Below are 20,939 nucleotides of genomic sequence, written 5' to 3' on the forward strand. Positions count from 1 at the left end.
ATTTTTTAAATTTTGTGTCATTCACTACACATGTTGTATATTAGTAAGGAGCTTTGGAGAAGGGATAGTAGAACATTATGAAGAAATTATGTGGTAAGTTATGCACGAGTGTGGACTAAAATCCAACTAAATGACTTTAGAGCTAAAGGCCCATGAATATAAGAAGAGACAAAAGAACTAAGAATTTGTAGTCTAAGTGAATTCAAAAATAGAGCTTTTCTCTTCTTTTGGCGTGAGCTATAACCACGTTGATACAAATAGGATCAATGTTACAATATCTATATAACTTGCTATCTCTTAATTATGTCTAGCATCACTGTCTGTGAATTAGATCTACTACATGAATATATTGTTGAGAGGTGGTTGTGAAATTTATGGTATTTCACCTATATATTAATATTATACAAATATTCTATGTTATATGTTTAATTGTAGACTATGATCTCTTCTTGGTATGAAAAATGATACACTATGCTTAGAAATGTGTAATGGAGTTCCTATTAAATACAATAAATATTAGGCAGATCCACATTATTCTAATATTTCTTTATTGATTTTATATCTATGTCCTTTAGTGTTGGGATATTGGGCAATTTCTTTATCTCTTCAAAATCTTTGTTTTATGTTAAAAATTAAAAAACAACATTAAAATAATTATATTCTAATTAATAAGATGCCTGAAATATTATTGCCAGATCTAATTTGAAAATAAAAATAATTCAAAATTATAATATTTGTAAATAATTTTTTCTTATAATTTTGAATAATCTAATAAAAAATTCTTAAATTCTTTGTATTTTCAATCAAAGGACTTTATTTTAGGGAAAGTCTTCAAATTCCTAAATTTCATATTGGAAATTAGTTCAAAATTAAAAGTGGTAATTTTTTTAATTCCATTCTTTTTAGGTGCTACTCTATGTGGTTCTTTATTAGGAAAACTAGCTCAAGTATCAGATCCATACAATGACTTATACTTCTCATAGGGGGCAATCAATTAGGAAAATTATAAGAAATAATATCTTTAAATTGAGGTAACAAAAATCTCATAAATATTCCATCTCTTCACATCTTTCACAATTTCATTTCCCTCAACCAAATAAACTCTTACAAAAATACACTTAACTTTCCTCAGGTTTCTTAATAAAGATAATAATAGTTGTTTCTTTCCATTATCCCAAATAGTATACTAATGCAATCTATCATAATGAAAAACATTCTTATCATACTATCAAGGTATTCCAAAAAGAATATGAAAACAATCTATAGGTATGATATCTCATAAGAACTCATCAAAGTAATTCTCAATCTCAAATTTTGCAAGGCATTGTTCACTCACCAAAAAATTATGCTCCTCCTTGATCCAAGTAATGTGATAAGGATTAGGGTGCTCCAAACTTTGCGATTTTAACTTAGTTACCAATTATTTAGATGTGAAAGTTTTAGAACTGCCACTGTTAATATTACCTTGCAAAATTTATCTTCAATCTTACATTAGGTCTTAAAGAGAATTTCTTCGAAACTAGCTCAATATTCAAATTCTCATTCCACAAAGTTCTTTTCATTAGATTCTCTCCTATCTTGGGTTCATTAGGTGCATCAATATCTTCTCCCTGAATGGAAATATTTCTTCTACTACTTCCCACTTTCTTACCATAAAGTAACACTCAAGAGAACTATGTCCTTCACCATATTTAAAACAAGTTCCTTTAAACCAAGATCTATCTTTTCTCTTTCTCTTACTCTTATTCCTCTACTTCTATTCTCTTCTTTCCATTTATATTTTCTATTGTCATTAGATATGCTATTAGATCTTCTCTCTCCATAAGATCTTCCTTTACTATCAATCATGATCTATATTACAAGTTTCATTGCTAAAAAAAGTTCAAACCTAATCCATCTCATATCTATAAACTTATACCATATAACCAAAAATATTTAATGCTGAAATGAAATCTATCTAAGCATAAAATCCATGAAAATCATCAACACATTATTGTTAGAAATGTAAGAGGAGTAACTAAGAGGGAAGGGGTGAATATGTTACCAACAAAACTAATCCTTTTCCCTTAGATGTCAATATAATCTTTTACTAATCTTTCAAAACTGGATAGGTTGGTCAACACTAGAATATAACTGATGCTCATTTAACAAAGAAATCTTATGATTTGTTAAACTATTTTATCCTTTAGTAACTTAGTTGTAGAAATATAAAGAATAAGTAAATAACCAGAACATAGATGATACCAAGATTTAACATGTAAACTCAATTTGGGAAAAACCACCTTTCAACTAGTTACAATAATTTTCACTCTTATGAAGTGAGCCTTATTAGGAGCTTGTTGGTGTTTTAAAACTACTAAACAATAGAATGCTTCAATACTAGAATGATAATACTCATGCAACCTAAGGATTAGCCATTTCCCATTATCAATTACACATGTAAACCATTCTGACCCAACATCAACAAAACCAAGGATGGTTTCCTACTCTTTAGGCTCTATAAGGCCAAGGTGGATATACCTAGGGCATGATTTAAGCTAACTTCTATTGTATGAGAACTATATTAGTTTCATTCTGATTCTCATCCTCAATCCTCAAACACATACCTATTTGTGACATTTTAAACAAAATGCATCCCATATAGTAGATTTGGTCATAAAGTCTTTTGTAGATTTGCAAGTATTCTCAACAATAGTGGCTAACTAAGGCTAAAATATTCCATGCAAACAAATATTGACCATCTTTGAAGATCTTCAGGAAAAGAAAGTAAAATTGATTGTTATTTTGAACTTGATGCTCATCTATGATCTATTTATCTTTAGACTGAATTAATTTGACCAATGCCAATCCATTGGGGTTCAGAGTCTACTACAATTCTATGGATTTGATTTTTTTCCTTACAACAAATACTATCAGCAATCCTTACTGGAATTCATCCTTATAAATATCCTTTCTATTACTACAACAATCTCATCAAATTCATCAAAGCTTTTACTTAATTCATGGAACTAATAGCAGTAATTAAATGACATACAACCTAAATGGATTGCATTCAATTGCACAAGCTTTACTCATACAACATCAAGATAACCAAGTAATCATAAAGGAGACAAATTTTAGAAAGAACTGATATGGGGACGGCTCATAATTTGTATTAATTTTCCTTGAAAATTGTATACAATTGCAGCAAACTCAGAATGACCTTAAAAAGAAACACAGAGATCATTCCATATTAATGTATTCTCAAAAAACTTGCACAAAAGATACATCATAAAGTTTGCTCAAATTACTGGACCGAAAAAAATCTAAGTATAAGATTAAGATGCATTAGAAATCAGACCCTTCTCTAGCCCTAGGATCTCACTTATATAATGTGAGATGCAACAATCTTTAGGCATAGAGAATTGATAGGTGTCCTTTACAAGAGATATTTACATACACCTATCTCAAAAAGACAAAATTGTGAGTAACAGAAAGACTTCTACATCAAACAATCCTTTTGGTGGGTCCTTTTCCATTACATCCTCTTATATTGTTGATCTTTTAATTGGCTGTTATTTTGATTCTTTCGTGTATGCAACTACCAAGCTAGCCAATGATGAAGTTTTTTTTTATGATTGCAAGTTAATCTCTACCTGAGACTTTTCTCTATCTTCATCTTGTACTATCAGAGTTACTTTTACTCTCCTTCCTTCCTAGGTTCTATCAACATCTTGGGGCTCCAGGCTTGCAACTAAAATTGATTGGTCACCTTTATTCTCTTCTTCCTGTTGGCCTTGTGTGATGGTGTCAATTATTTGAATCTCATCATCCTAGACCTCATCACTATCAGTTTCAACTTCTTCAAATTGTTCATCAAGAGCAATGTCTGCCATTCACTTGTCAAACAGTGTATCATCTAGCTAATCAAACTGCAGAATATCCTGTTGCTTCCTGATAACAAACTCTGCTTTACTAGCAATATCAACAAATTCTTGTTTCAAAGAATCAAAGAATAATTGAACCTTTACCAATTCTTCTATTGTTGTGGCCCACCACGCATGCCCTATTTCATTGATAATTTTATTCATTCTTTGACAAAATAAATCATCTAATTGTTTGGTCCATTCATCTTTGCTTTTAAATTTATTCCTTTTATCTATAGCATGAGTAAATAAATCAAATTTTTAGCTCTTGTACTTAGTCAAGTAGCCAACTATTATTCTTTGCAGATAAACCCTCCTATCATCAAAATTTGGCAGATCAGTGACAATATCATAAGTCTTTTCAATTTGATCATGGGATGATCTTATGACTGAGTAGCATAAGAATGTCACTTCTTTCCTCCTCTATTTCTTCCCCCATTTATTCACAATAGGCTTTAAAGCCTCATCATTTGCATTTAATCCATCCCAAATGTTTACCACCCATGCTAATTGGTCATAAAACAATGGCCATTCAATTTTATCTACCAAGTATGTGAGAGCCTTTCTCAATTTAGTTTCCACACGATATGATGTGCGGAGAGGATTAGAGGACAAGCTTGGTGAACGTTCCTCAAAGTTTAAATCCTTCTCCACAAAGATTTGATGTGTCTCAGGATCCAATAGTTTGTATGCCTTCACACCGTCTTCATAACCAATGAAAGTACAAGGCTGAGGTGATTGTGCCTTGCATCCCCTGAAAGATCTGTTTGCCCATGCAGGACAACTGAAGACTTTGAAGTGTGTCACAATAGGTTTTCTGCTACACCATGCCTCAAAAGGAGTTTTTCCATCTAAGGTTGGATGAGGAGACCTGTTAAGAATGTGAATGGCACTACTAATTGCTTTGACTTCAAGTGATGGATCTAGAGACTTGGCTTGTATCATGCAACTTTCCATAGACTTATGAGTGTAGATCCTCAAAGCTTCAACATCTATCTTATGTGGATTGAATGTTGGTGGGTTCTGAAGATCAATTCCCTCAAGTTTGCAAAAGTCTTTATGTCTTCTGTTCACATACATGCTTCCATTGTCCATTCTTATAACTTTGATGGCTTTCCTAGATTTCTTTTCAACATGAGTCTTGAAGCCTAGAAACTTTTCCAACACTTCATTCTTATGACAAAGAAAGTAGACCCAAGTGTATCTTGAAAAGTCATCAACAAAATTCAATATGGGGCAACCCTGGCTAACTACAAAAGGTCATGTTAATACCATGTGAACCATATGAAGAAGAACTGGTGCTCTTGAAGACTTCCCTTTCTATAACTTCCCTTTGGGATACATATCAATTGAATCTATTGAACATTCACTGTGGGAAAAGTTGATTTGAGGTAGACCTTTGACCATTCTATTTGTACAAAGTTGCTAAAGATAATGGAAGGAAAGATGTCCAAACCACTCATGCCATAATTGCATTGTTGAATTTGATTGAGATAAAAAGGAATTTGAAGGAGACTTGGGCACAAAATGGGAGAAAGAGTACAACCTTTTTTTATGATTCACTTTCCCCACTACAACCAATGAGTCATCTTTAAGACTATGCACCTGTACTAAGTCTAGAAGGAACTCAGCTCTATGTCCATCTCTGAGGTGAGTGATTTGGTAGATTGATAGGAGATTTGAACTTAGGTTTGGAACATAGAGAACATCTTGAAACTCTCCATTTTTCATTTCTACATTTCCTTTTCCTTCAACTTCCATTTTAGTGTCATCTCCCACGAAGATGTGTGGTACCTTTAACTGCTTCAATGAAGAAAAATCCTCCTTTGAAGAACCCATGTGATAGGAGGCACTAGAGTCAACAATCCATTCCTTTGAAGAATTTGTATTTGACATGAGTGCTTGCCCTTTTCCCTTTGAATCTAAAGAAGACCATTTATCCTTATAAGGATTAGGCAGTGGAACATTATGTTTCTTCATGATGTTGGTCAACTCATCAATCTTTTTAAGATAACACTCACGTTCTTCATGACCTATTTTCTTGCAATAGGCACACTTCTTGTTCTCCTTATTATTTTTTTCCCCCTTCTTGTTTGAATTTGACGAAGACTTGCTCTGTTGATTGGATTGTGGTGTTGTCTTTTCTGCATCCTCTGATTTGTTCTTCCACTTCTTTTTCTTACTCTTTCCTTTATTTGAAGACTGTCCAGCTAAATTTTGAGAACCCTCATTGTTGGCCACCAATGCTTTAGATTTAGGTGAATTGAGAATCCCCATTGATTTCAACTTATTTTCTTTTGTATCCAATAGATTAGCATAGTCATCAAAGGAGACTTTCTTATAGGTAGACCCTAATGTAGTCTTTGAGGTGTTAGAAGAAAAAACAAATGTGGAATACTCCAATGGCAGCTTGTTATGTATAAGATAGATCAATCTATAATCTTTTATAGAATTCCCACAATCAGTAAGCTTTGTCCTTAATTCATTCACCTTAATGATGAAAACCTATATAGAATCAAATGACTTAAGATCTAAGGAGACAAGCTCATCTTCAATTTTGAAAACATCATCTTTAGACACTTTACCATATAGGTTTTCGAGGGTATCCCAAGCTTCCTCGGATGTAGAAGACTTCTTAATTTGATACATGATCTTGTCATCAACCTCCAAAAATATATCACCTAGGGCTTTCCTATCCATTGCCACCCAAGCTAAAATATTAGTTGTTGATACCTCATCACCTACTAGTTTAGGAAGAGTACCATCTACATATTGAGAAACTCCATTATGCATTAAGTGATACCACATTTTGATAGACCATGTAGCATAGTTATGTGGAGTTAATTTTGGAAACTTAAAATTTTCCATAATACAAAAAATGAAAAAAAATTCTAGAAAAGAGAGAACACAACACCAAGGACACCCCCCCTTTCCACTAAATCAAGAAACCCCCCCAAAAGAGATGCTTTTGGCACTTTATAAGTAGTGCGATTGCAATGGCCACTTGCCAATTTTGGCCTTTGTGGACTTTTGATTTTTCTTGTTACAACCTCTTGGTTGATTACAAATTTGGAACTTTACAATGTGCTACAATTCTGAAGCAATACAAAGCAAAGAAAGGCCCTATTTCTGAAAGTGACATTTTTGTCCACAAAAACCTACAATCTGATTGTAGATCTAGAAAGTAGACAAAAAATAACACACTTTCAAAAAAAATAGAACCAAGTTTCAAGTCCAGATGTGCCCGTACAGAGCGTTTGAAGTTGCAAAATGTAGGATTATGTAGGTACAGTCACCAAAAAATGCAATTTATGAAAAATTTGTGCACCAAAACTAGAAAAGAGCTGCACCACTAAAAAATTTAGGAAATTCTACCCAATTTCAAAAAAAATACACCTGATTTGGAGTCTAGATGACTGAGATATGGCCTCCCAAAATCAGACTGCAAAATCAAAAATCAATCTAGAGAGGGGTTGCATCAGCAAAAGACAAGATTAAATTTGATGTTCATATGATCATTGCAGCATTTCTACTTTGCCCTAGAATGACGGTCAGACGACCATCAAATTTAGGATCGTAAAATAATGACATCAACACACCCTAGGCCTGTGATGATGTCAACATAACGTCATGATGACATCAGTTATAAAAAATTGTATGGAGTGGGTGGAAAAAAATTGTGCGTGTTTACCTGTGTGTCACTACCAACTAGATGTATGATGGGTGTTGATTGGGTTGTCTGATTTGGAGCCACATGGGCACATGTGGAGGTGGCCTATACAGTCACAAGCTAATTGGGATGACAGCGCGATGCTAACTATTCACGTTTGACTACGATGGGAATATCTACCAAGTGAATCTTTTTCTACCATGTGTCCATATGTGAAGGCGCATAGTGAGGCTAAGAATTTAAAAAACATCACTGCTTAATGCTTTGGTGGGTGTTGGCAAGTTTTTATCGATTATTGGTTCTTACTTCAAGGGAGCCAGAGTTCCAAAGTAATATCCCACATACGTGGGGTGCAAAACTTGGAGGTCATTTAAAATGGAAGCCGTGGGTTTTTATTTCAAAGCTAAGGCTGTCATTGGAGGATATGCTTGCCGCTTAATGTGGTTTGGTTGCCAGAATATTTCAAGGTTATACCCGCACTCAGATTTGATGTAATTTAGCCTGTCGAATATGAAGATATCATGTGATTAATATAATAATAGAATATCAAAATTGCAGAGCCGGGGTGTGACGGCCCAATTCTGCAAAAAAAAATTATTTGGTAGCTCACTTGGGCATAAAAGATTTCTGAAAATAAAATCTGAAAATAATAATGCAGAGTAAAAATTAAAATTCAGATCTGAAAAATAAATAATCAGATCAATTAAATGACCATACCTAGTTTGAAAATCAATGCCTTTGGGTGTTTTTTTGCAAAAAAATTCTCTCACGATCAACTTTAGATCAACATACGAAAATTTATAGTCAATCTTCACCAAATCAACATTTCGAATGCAATGGTGGGGTCAGATCTAGCTCTAGACGCTCTCAATTTTTGCAGATACTATGGATTTAGGTCGAGGTGTTGAAGCATAAATGGTCTTGAATGGCTATGTGTAGAGAATCTTCCCAAGCTCTGATACCATGTAAGAATTTTCCTTAGGGTAGAATTCACCCAAGACCAAGGAACTCAAACACAAGCACAATTGTAGACCAAAGAGAGAGTATGATCAGAATGACGATATATTCATTCAATATGTCCTATGAAAGTACACTAGGAGTGCCTATATATAAAGGCCTCTAGAGAGATTCTAGAATGCATAGAATTTAGCATCATGATAAGTTATACAACGAGGCACATGTCCACCAGATATGGGTCATCCTCCATTAAGCACGGGAGTAAGTGCAATGATGAGAGGATAAGCCTATAATGGTGCAGCATGCAAATTAGTGGTGTAGACAACATGTGCTAAATTAGGAGTGCTAATAACTGTATTGTCTACATGATAACTCAGTGAATGATGTAAACTCCAGTGTTGTAGACACCATGTGCTGAAATAGAGTTGTGTACTTTTGTGTTGTCAACATGACAACTCATGAGAGTACACAAACTCCTAAGTGTCTCACCTAAATAAATAATAAAATAATGCATTAACCTAAGTAAACTTAAGTAAATTTTAAATAGTAAATACTTATTTACACTAAGAAAATAAAAAAGGACTTAAATCACTTTAAAAAGAGGAAAAGCATTCACAAAATCATAAAATGAAATAAAAAAGGAAAAAGGAAGAGATAAAATTTGAAAATAAATGGAACATTTATTAAATCAATAAAGTCATTTATCCTCACAAAAGTGAAAATCCTCCTTTCTACATTTAAAAAAATTGGAAAATCCTCTTTTATCCTCACAAACTAAGTCTGTTGGACTCTTACTCTTGGTGCCTTATAAGATATTTATAGTTTCACCATTACCCTCAAGTTAAAAGTGTAATCTTGATCTTTACCCCAACATCTTTTGAAACCCTATAAATAGGAGGGAAATTCAAGAGCAAAAGGACCCAAGTTTGATGCATCTACACTATAGACATATTTAGAGTTATCATGTTAGCATTGGTATTATAGAAAATTCATGTCATTCTAGTATCCTTTTAGCATTATTAATTTTTTCCTTTGATATGATTTAGCACTTGTTTAGTCTATTGCATGCATATATCATAGCATTCTAGGGTTTTTATACTCGTATAATCTTCTTTCTCACATAGATCTTGCATAGAAATTTGTAGGTTTGCATTCATAGCATACTCCCATTCTAGAAATATCACTGAGCTATTGGTCTGAGAGAAATATTAGCAGTTGTAGTTAGGGAAACATGCATGTTCGTAGATTCTCTATTTGACAATGATTTATTGGGTCTAGATTAGTTCATTTTCATTCTATTTGCGCTCTTCTCTAAGGTTTCATGAATACATGAATCCACTGTGTACAGATAATTCCAACATTTTGCTATATGATATCATATTTGTGTTCATCTTGGAAATGTAAATATTAAGTATGTTTAAGTTCCAAATAAGTTATTTTTTCTTTCTTTTATATCTCTTCTATTTCATTTCTTTCCAATTGACTTGATGTCATCAAACAATCAATACATCCCTTACCTATAGTCAACTTAATAACCTCCTTGAGTGAAATATTTTCAGCTCAATAAATTTTGATATCTCTGCTAGAGATTGTAGATCAATCTAATACTTGTAATTCTGCTATAAGATGATTCATTTCCACCCTTTAGCTTTGATTCTTCATGATATTCTATCTTGATCTAGTTAGCATTATATCGTTCAAATTTACCAAATTTACATATTAAGAAATTTTATGATAATGGTAATGTAGCATGTTATCTTATTTTTGGGAAAAGAAAACTTATAGGACAATACTAAAACTTATATACTGTGAGAATAGGTGTGCTAGTTTCTTTTAAGTTTTTTTGTGTATATAATTGAATAATACGATTTCATAACTCTTGTTATAGCATAGAGGAAGGTTGAGGAAATACATAGCTAGATCTCTCTCTCAAGGATGTGCCTTGTAAGAACACTCAATTTAATTTTGATCTCTTTTATTTCATTTCTTGTAGGCCATTTCCAAATTAGATATTTATAGAATATTGTGACCATAGATATCTTTTTAATGCTTATGTCTTATTTGTTTCTTAGGTATACTGTGAGTCACTAAGAATGATCGGTCAGCCTATTTTCTTCTTATGATAAGTTAATTTTTGAAAGGCATATACAATTTTAGAAATGGCACCACTCCCTACAACCTTTCTTTAATTAAAATACAATAAAAGCAAATGGAATTGGTCATCATGTTTTCTTCTTGCAAATTAACTCAGCTTTTATTCGTCAAAATCATTCGGACAAGATTCCATATTTTTTGATTTACTATTTTAAGATGGATTTGTTCAAAAAAAATTCATCAACAACTAATCAAACTAAAAATTGTTCCATTACATATGTTGTAGAACATAAAGTTTAAAGATTTTTTAATAGTTTGCACATTATGCTATTTTTTACTTATATCACCCATTATTCACTTTGATGTTTTACGGACATGAAAGAAATTATATTTTTGTATACAATAATTCTCATAATCTAGTTATAGGGAAAGAAGATTTGGAGTTCTGACTTGGCCTTGCTGGTACTTTTATAAGAACCTTTTTTTACTACTTGTTTCCATGATGTTCCTTAAGACTTGTACAATTTTGTTGAGTTTGTTGATGATTTTTTGACGAATAGCCCTTTTCTATTAATAATTAATATACTAAGATTGCAATTCACCAAAAAGGGCGGAGGGATACAAGATCACCCCATGAGATTCCACACAGCTGAAGCCAAAATCATATACTTTTCATCAAAAAAAAATATAAAGCAACCTCAGGCAGCTAAAGCAATGCCTATTGAGGAAGGTGGCTCATCATGATCATGAAAACCCCAATCATATTTGAGATTGTGGGGTAGGCTTGGAATAGTCCAACCTTCATCGACAACAACAACAATAGGATCAATGGCCTAGTCAGCATCTTTTATCTCTAGCTGTGGAGGTGAAATTGTAAGGTCCAGGCGAGGCCATTTCCCAGAGACTACCCACCGAGAACTAGGAGGAGGAGTCGGGGACTAGCCAGTGCCACCATGAGGTAGGGAAGCTAAATGGCACCACCAACAACCATTTCCACCACTGGGAGAGTGGTGGTAGGAAGCCTGGGAGTGTGGGGTGTGCGAATGGCAGCCTAAGGAGTGATGCCACTAGTTGCGGCCTCTAGGCATTGAAGTGTCAACCAAGGCATCAGGAGGAACTTTGGCAATAGTGCAAGGGGTATTGCCCCAATGGTTAAGTAGCTCCCAAAGGTGAGCCACCTCCAAGGCCACTTTGTTTACTTGAACTTGAATCTGCATAGTTACATTATTACAAATGCATGCCTTAGTGTACATAGAAATATTAATATTAAGAAAACTGTGAGTGAAAAGAACAACATTTCTATCTCTCCACAGAGTGAAACAAATCTCCATCCTAAAGGTATGCCAACTTTGAGCAAATTTCTGAGGGATTCTAAGGGAATCACCCAAGATAGCAATGTGCCAAGAAAAGGGTTTTGGCTTGAATGGCTTTAAAAATTCATGAATCTAGTGCTAGTAATTTTGAGCATGTCAAAAAAACCAGAAAATATGCAAGAAATAATATGGTTTCCCATAGAAAGGGCATCTAGGATTTGGAACCCTAATATGCTTGAGCCAAGGTCCCAAGGGAAGACGTTGGAAAGCCAGGCACTAAGAAAAATGGGCAATCATGGGTTCTATAATAGCACTCCAAATAGTATCAAAACACATTCTCCATTGAGAAAGAGAAGATTGCAAATGCCATCTCTGATTGAGCGTGTCCACCATCGGCAGATGGGAAGAAATCCATCTATAACCCAAACTTGGTTTGTAATTGGTGAAAGGAGTGGCATGATACCACTTCCAATCATGCCACCAAGGTCTAACTGACTAAATGATCACTTTATGAATTAAGTGACCTGGAATTGAAGAGAGCAATAAGTCAAAAGTCCAACAATCTAAATGAGCAAGAGAGTACTAGACTTACATATCTTCCCAAGATTTGAAACTCATGGAAACCCTAGAGAAAATGTCTTTAGGAGTCTTGATGCCTCATTTGAAAAAATGCAGAGCACTAGCACCTTGAGTCTTGGCAAGGGGGGTACCCTTGATAACAAACAGGGGAGACCACCAAATGTTTTTTTCATTCAAAGAGAGTCAATTGTGAAACTCATCAGCAAACTAGTGAAGCCAAGGCTTGATAGTTTCCCAAGCTTTCCATATGCTCTTATTGAAAAAAGAGCCCTATATGATCACTGGCTCCCACATGATGAGGAGGGTGTGAAAGCCAATCCCTTTCCATGAAGGCCTATTAACAAGAAATCCAAAAGAAATGCAATGCCAAACCAAAATCTTCCATGCTTCATCGTCAATGATAGCACAAATAATCCATTTGACACATAGAGCCAGGCTCTGCTTCTATGTAGAAAGTAGGCCAACACCTCTAGGTTCTTTTGGGAGACAACAAAAATCCCAAGCCACTCTATGAAAGCCATGATGATTTGAACCAAAAGCCTAGAGAAAATTGCGGAGCAATCTTTCCAATTTTTGATAGGAGCCTTTAGAAGGAGAAGAACAAGAAGAATAATAGACATGAGTAGACTTTCGAGAAAATCTGAAATTTTCTTGCAAGAGAAAGCAATTTCATGAGCTAATAATATAGCTTCTTGGTAATATTGGCAAGCACTAGCTACATTCCAAAGATCAATAGGAAAAGTCTAAAAAGCAAAGGGAATGCCAAGAAAGTGGAAGATCTCCTTGTGAGTGACCCATTTCCATTCAAATTGGCTAAGCCAAGGTGGTGTTGGCAAGAAAGACTAATGGTAGCAGAGCATTTTATGTCATTGAATACAGATCTAGAGCAAATTAAGGCATTTTTTATGTTTTCTTCATCCTCCAATAGAGTGAGAAAGGAATCATCAAAAAAATGACCATTGACCAACTAGGAAGATGATTATGGCAAAGAAATACCATGAACTAGTCCTAAAGACATGAAGTGGGCTAGCAAATAACCAAATCCTTCAACAACAAGAGCATAAAGACCTGGAGCCAGAGGGAAACCTTGTCTGATGGAACAAAAAAATCACAAAGGCATCAGATTGGGAATCATTGATGGTAATGCAAGAATTAGCATCACCAAAGAGCATTTCCACAGACTGCAAGAAATTGGGACCAAAACCAAGACCCTGGAGCATAGCCAAGATAAAAGGCCATTCAATGTGATCATAGGCTCTAGCAAAATAAATCTTCAAAAAAATAGCCGGTTGTTTCGACTTGTGACCCCACTCCATTCCTTCTTGGACAACAATAATGTTGTAAAGAATATATCTAGACTTGATAAAGCCAGTTTGCTCAAGCCATACAATTAAAGGTGGAAGGTGGTAGATTTTAAGAGAAATTGCCTTGGTAATAATGTTATAAGATACGTTCAGAAGGGTAATGGGCCTCCAATTGCAAATATCCTCAGGATCTCCAGCTTTAGGTATAAATTTAATATTTCCTATATTGATAATGGCTCTTAAGATTTTAGAATGATAGGCTTGAAGATAAACTTTTTGTAGATCATGACCAATATTCTCCTAAAGGTGTTTGTAAAATTCATAAGGAATCCCATCACACTTGGGGGATTTATCATCATCCATGGAGTAAACTGCCTCCTTAAGGTCTTAGAGGGTAAGAAGTTTCTCATAGAAAGCACATTGCTCAACTGCTAGGCAGTTTGGATTAATAGAGATACACTTTCTAAGAGTGTCCTCCTGAGAAACCAAATTTCCCTATGAGGCAAAAACATTCTCATAGTGATGAACAAATGCCTATAAGATGTCAGGGAGACTGGGGAGAACAGAAGTGCCTTGTTTGATTTTTTTAATCCCATGATTGGATTGACGGGCATGAAGAGCCTAGAAGAACTCCTTCAAAGCCTTATTGCCAACCTCTAACTAGTGGAGATGAGCTTTGGTTTGGGCTCCTCGACCAGCATAGTTATCAACAACCTATTTATCATGGCAAAGTTTGGCAAGTTGGATTTTCAAATCCACATCAAAGGGATTAAGGGTGAGAGCCTCGGAAGCTTTTTTAAGCACAGAAGAAGTGGATTCATAAGACCTCTTTCTGAAAACTACCAACTACTGCCCATAGATGTGCAGAAAGTGAGCAGTTCTAGTAATGGCATCATTCCACCATTGGATTCACCATGTCTGAGAATGTGAACATAGATCCAGATTCCAAACATGTAGGATATGAGTAATGGTGGAAGCATGCATCAGCACAAACATGTTGAGGAAGAATTATGACTTGATAACTTTTTGGACAACTATTTGCCATGAAATGACAAAATAAATGGGATAGTGATCAGATAATGTCAAATCTTTAGGAGAATGATAGGTAAATCATGATCTTCAGAAAAGGATAAAAAAAGATTGTATTATAATCATGGCATGATCGAAACACTTTAAAATGTGGTCAGAGCTAGCTCGAAAGTTAGACCAAGTGTGCCAAACCCCACTATGCTAGCGGCAGTTACAATTGTGATCAAAAAGGCCCAATTTATTGTGCATGTAGTACTAAGCTTCCCTTTCCCCAACTATCTAGTGAAAGGGGAAAATTTCATCTTTGTCACAAGCCACTTTAGCCATATTGAAGTCACCATACATAACCCAAGTAGCTGAAGGAAAGTTGTCACCTAGCCAGCCCCACATCTAGGATCTTTTCGTGGTATCATTGGAAGCATAAACATTAATGACTCCAAAAGAATGATTGTTAATGAAAAGAAACAGCCAAATAATTCTATGCATGGGGTCAAAACCATGTGAAATAATAGCAGAATGAAGACAATGTGATAAGAGAGTAACTACACCACCTCTACTAGCTTCATGTTGAGAGGAAAACATAATGTCATTTGGCCAAATGATGCGACATGCAGAAGAAAGCATGAAACCATAAATCTTAACTTCTTGCATACAGAGAAAATCTAAATTACCAGGTTTACGATGGGTGTCCCAGATATAGTACTTTCTGGAGAGGTTTGTAGGATCTCGTATATTCCATGATATAAAATTCATGAAAATTCTTCCATATCTTCCTCATCCTCAAGAGAGGAGTAGCTATTCTGCAAGAAGGTAGAAACTTGGTTGAAGTCAAAAGGAAGATCTTCTAGACTAATGGCCTAACAATTCACCTCTGGTTTCTCAGCACATCCAGGAGGACTACAAGAACGTTGTGCATTTTGAGGCACAATGGAAGAAGTAGAAAGAGGGTTTCAAACCATAGCCGAGGTGTTAGCCCTAGCGGCTGCCTAAATCCCCTGTGAGCCAGTAGGGTTTGAAACCTGCGAAACCCCTAGGTTGGTTTTTGAAGAAACCATCTACATCCCTAAGCTAGATGGGGTTTGTGCTTCTATTGAGATAGGAGGAACTACAACCATCATTGCATATGAGTGTTTAGGAGCCAAGGAAGTCAAGGGAACCTTGCCCACCCAATAGTAATTCATTCTTCTTCTTTTTCCCTTCGGTTGGTTTGGCAGGAGCTTCTTTAGGTGGGTTTTAACCCTAGGCACAACCAAAGGGCAATCCTTGATCTTATGTTATAGCAAGTGTTGGGAAGGTTCAAATAAAGAACCTTCTAAGAGAAGTTTTGAGCCCCTACTTGTTTTCCACAAAATCCTCAAGATCCTTGGAAAGATCAACTTCAATGCAAACACGTCTCTGAGGGCAAGCATTAAAAAATTTCTCGTGTTCTTTTGTGATGAATTTGCCAAGGGTATTGGTATTGGACTTAATAAAAGGCCAACATGGTAGGGGTAAATCTAGGAACTCGACCCACACGGGAACCCTAAGCTTTTTTTCATCAGAGACTATGAAGTCTCACGACCATTTTTGAAAAACAAGCAGGGAAGAATGCACAAACCAAGCACCATTGTTAAAAACTGAGTTTGCTTGCAACTAGTTGGTGAAGTGAAATAAAAAAAACCTTTGGTAAGGTTTTGTACAACATCAAGGGGGACTCCATGAGGAGTCTAGCTCCTTTTAACCCATTCTCAGAGCATGGCTTCAAGAGGAGTCCTACCCACAAAATACCCTATTAAGGTATGTTGTTCTAACCAATCACAAGTAGCATCAAATTCTTGTAAACGAAGGATAATATCAGGATTACCTCATGAAAAACCTTTGGGACAAATTTGCAAGGGCATTTTTTCTTAGGAGGTGCCATGGCAATCTGAAGCAACAAGGTGAACACCAATAACAACTGGGTCACCACTGGCTAGGGCCATTATAACTGTCAAAGCCTTATTGCCAACCTCCAACCAGTGGAGATGAGCTTTGATTTGGGCTCCTCAAGTGGCATAGTTATCAGCAACCTATTTATCATGGAAATTTTGGCAAGTTGGATTTGCAAATCCACATCAAAGGGATTAAGGTGAGAGCCTCAGAATCTTTTTTAAGCACAGAAGAAGTGGATTCATAAGACTGCTTTCTGAAAACTGCCAACTATTGCCCATAGATGCACAGAAAGTGAGTAGTTCTGGTAATGGCATCATTCCACCATTGGATCCACCCTGTCTAAGAATGCGGACATAGATCCAGATTCTAGACACATAGGATATGAACAATGGTGGAAGCCTGCATCAGCATAGATGTGTTGAGGAAGAATTACGACTTGACAACTTTTTGGATAGTTGTTTGCCATGAAATGACAAAATAAATGGGATAGTGGTCAGATAACATCAAATCTAGTATGGGAATGATAAGTAAATCACAATCCTTAGAAAAGGATAAAAAATGATTGTGTAGTAATCATGGCATGATCAAGACGCTTTAAAATGTGGTCAGAGCCAACTCGAAAGTTAGACCAAGTGTGCCAAACCCCACTATGCTAGCGACAGTTACTATTGGGATCAAAAAGGCCCAATTTATTGTGCATGTAGTACTAGGCTTCCCTTTCCCCAGCTATCCAATGAAAGGGAAAAATGCCATCTTTTTCTGAGGCCACTTCAGCCATATTGAAGTCACCACACATAACCCAAGTAGTTGGAGGAAAGTTGTCACCCAGCCAACCCCACATCTGGGATCTTTCCACGGCATCATTAGAAGCATAAACATTAATGACTCCAAAAGAATGATTGTTAATGAAAAGCAACAGCCAAATAATTCTATGCATGGGGTCAGAACCATGTGAAATAATAGCAGAATGAAGATGATGTGATAGGAGAGTAACTACACCACCTCTACCAACTTCGTGTTGAGAGGAAAACATAATGTCATCCAGCCAAATGATGCGACATGCAAAAGAAAGCATGAAACCATAAATCTTAACTTCTTGCATACAGAGAAAATCTAAATTACCAGGTCTACGATGGGTGTCCTGGACATAGTACTTTTTGGAGAGGTCTGTAAGACCTCATACATTCCATAATATAAAATTCATGAAAATTCTTCCATATCTTCCTCATCCTTAAGAGAGGAGTAGCTATTCTGCAAGAAGGTAGAAACTTGGTTGAAGTCAGAAGGAAGATCTTTTGGACTAATGGCCTGACATTTCACCTCTGGTTTCTCAGCACATCTGGGAGGACTATGAGAATGCCGTGCATTTTGAGGTGTAATAGAAGAAGTAGCAAGAGGGTTTCAAACCATAGCCGAGGTGTTAGCCCTAGCAGCTTCCTAAATCCCCTATGAGCCAGCAGGGTTTGAAACCTGCAAAACCCTTGGGTTGGGTTCTGAAGAAACCACCTACATCCCTAAGCTAGATGGGGTTTGTGCTCCTATTGAGATAGGAGGAACTACAACCATCGTTGCATATGAGTGTTTAGGAGCCAAGGGAGTCAAGAGAACCTTTCCCTTGCATCCAACAGTAATCCATTCTTCTATTTTTCCCTTTAGTTGGTTTGGCAAGAGCTTCTTTCGATGGGGTTTAACCCTAGACACAGCCAAAGGGAAATCCTTGATCTTGTGTTCTGCTAATTGGAAACTATAGCAGGTGTTGGGAAGGTTCAAATAAAGCACCTTCTGAGAGAAGGCTTGAACCCCCACCTGGATTTCCAAAAAATCCTCAAGATCCTTGGAAAGATCAGCTTCAATGCAAACACGTCTCTGAGGCCAAGTATTAAAAAAATTCTCATGTTCCTTTGTGATGACTTTGTCAAGGGTATTGGAAATGGACTCAATAAAATGCCAACATGGTAGGGGTAAACCTGGGAACTCAACCCACATAGAAACCCTAAGATTTTTGTCGTTAGAGACTGTGAAGTCTCATGACCATTTTTGAAAAAAAGCAGGAAAGAATGCACAGACCAAGAACCATTATTAAAAACTGTGTCTTCTTGCAATGGGTTGGCAAAGTAAAAAAAAACCTTTGGTAAGGTTTTTTACAGCATCAAGGGGGACTTCATGAGGAGTCTAGCTCTTGTTAACCCATTCTCAGAGCATAGCTTCAAGAGGAGTCCTACCCACAAAATACCCTATTAAGGTATGTTATTCTAACCAATCACAAGTAGCATCAAATTCTTGTAAAGGAAGGATAATATCAGGATTACCTTGTGAAAAACCTTTAGGACAAAATTGTGAGGGTGTTTGTTCTGAGGAAGTGTCATGGCAATTCGAAGCAACAACGTGAACACCAGTAACAACTGGGTCACCACTGGCCAGGGCCATTATAACCTAGCCTAAAAGCTCCCACAATAAATGTGGTGTGACAAGTGGAAACAACAAAAGGAGAGCTCAAACAGAGAGCCATATGCAAGAAAACTAAAGTTTGCATGAAACCCTAGCAAAGCAAAAAATCCAAGTTGTTTCCTAGTCCAATCAAAACAATAGCTATCTATTGGTGATTTTGTTGTTACACCTATATTTTTTGAAAGCCTCATGAAATTTAAATTAAATTTCAACTTTTGATAGTTTATGGCTTCAAAATGTTTTTATGTTAATGCTTGCAAAGTTGATTGTTTACAATAAAAACAATGTGTGAGTAAGTGATGAACTTTGTTAATCAGTGTTTGTCAATTAAAGGATTTAGAAATTAGGGATATATTAAATGAGAACTCTTTTTCTTGAAAATGAGGAATTTTTTTGCTACATTACTTTTTAAAAATGAGACTTTTTTGTTTTTTTAAAGCTTAAAATACAACCTAGGTTAGCAAATCATATGGGTTAAAAATTAAAAAAATCATTGTATAGTATTCTAGGCTTTAATATGTATCTTCATATCACTGGATAGAGGCTTTTAGTTTTCACGTTTTAAGTGATTTTTGGGACCCCTGTTTAAGAAATTACATGATTAATAATTTATGTGTTGACTCTTTAAAACCAAATACCATAGTTTCTAGAGCTTATGAGGTTGTTAATGTAGGAAACAAACATTGATTAGCTTAGTTGGTATCCCATTTGAGGAGCACAGATAGTATATCAAATTCTACAATGAAGTTGGTGGGCATGCATAGGTGATATTATTGGTAATTATCAAGTTACCATGCCAACAATTTGTATTATCAATAATTTCCCATTTTAAAAATTTATATAGAAATCTTCATTATATTGATACAAAATAAAATGGTTATCATTAAGATCTCTTTTAACAATTATTGGTATTAGTTTCTTCTCACCATTTTACACAAGCAATTAGATGCATCATGCAAATTTAACTAGAAGCAACTTTAAACATCAATGCTTATTACACAACCAAAAATGATGCCTAGTGATGGAAGAGAGATGATGTTCAGCCTGTTTGACAAATTAAATCTTTTGAACACAAGAGTTTAGATGTTGTTGTCAAAAATCAAAATTGCTCTGAATTTTTAAAATCCTCATCATTTCAAACTTTGGTTGTTCCTTGGAGGAACCTATTTTTGAGCATTGAAATGGTCAATTCTTCTCTAATTTCTAATCAATTATGTCCTTCAAATATACTCATCTTAATCCCAATTTTGTTCCACCTTTTGAATTTCCAAATTTTGGTTCCTGAGTCTCAAGTTATCTCACATTAATGGAAGATGCCAAAATACGTGTTTTCCACTCCATCATTAACCTTTAGAGAGGTTAAAGTTTGGGGTCCAAGACACATGTTTCAATTTGAAATCTTAACCTCTTCATCTAAAAAGATTAATAAACTTCCAAAACAATTATTTTCCACTCAATCATTAACCTTAACCTCTCATCGAAAAAGGTTAAGATTGGAGTTCAAAACACGTATTTGGAGTACGGTTATTAACCTCTTCGTTCACTTGATATAAATGTATGAATTAGAAAGTCAATATCATTCGAGAGATCATATTTGAAAGCATCATCAATAGAATACCTCGGTCTTTTGGTAAAATATTTCACCAATATAAACTCTTCCATCTTGGCATCGAATGCATGTAATACGCCACACCGAGCGGCTGAACTGGCACACTAGAACCATTGACTA

Source organism: Cupressus sempervirens, chromosome 10 (assembly GCF_028749045.1).
Source record: "Cupressus sempervirens isolate cs-2001-9-10 chromosome 10, ASM2874904v1, whole genome shotgun sequence".
NCBI classification, from domain to species: domain Eukaryota; kingdom Viridiplantae; phylum Streptophyta; class Pinopsida; order Cupressales; family Cupressaceae; genus Cupressus; species Cupressus sempervirens.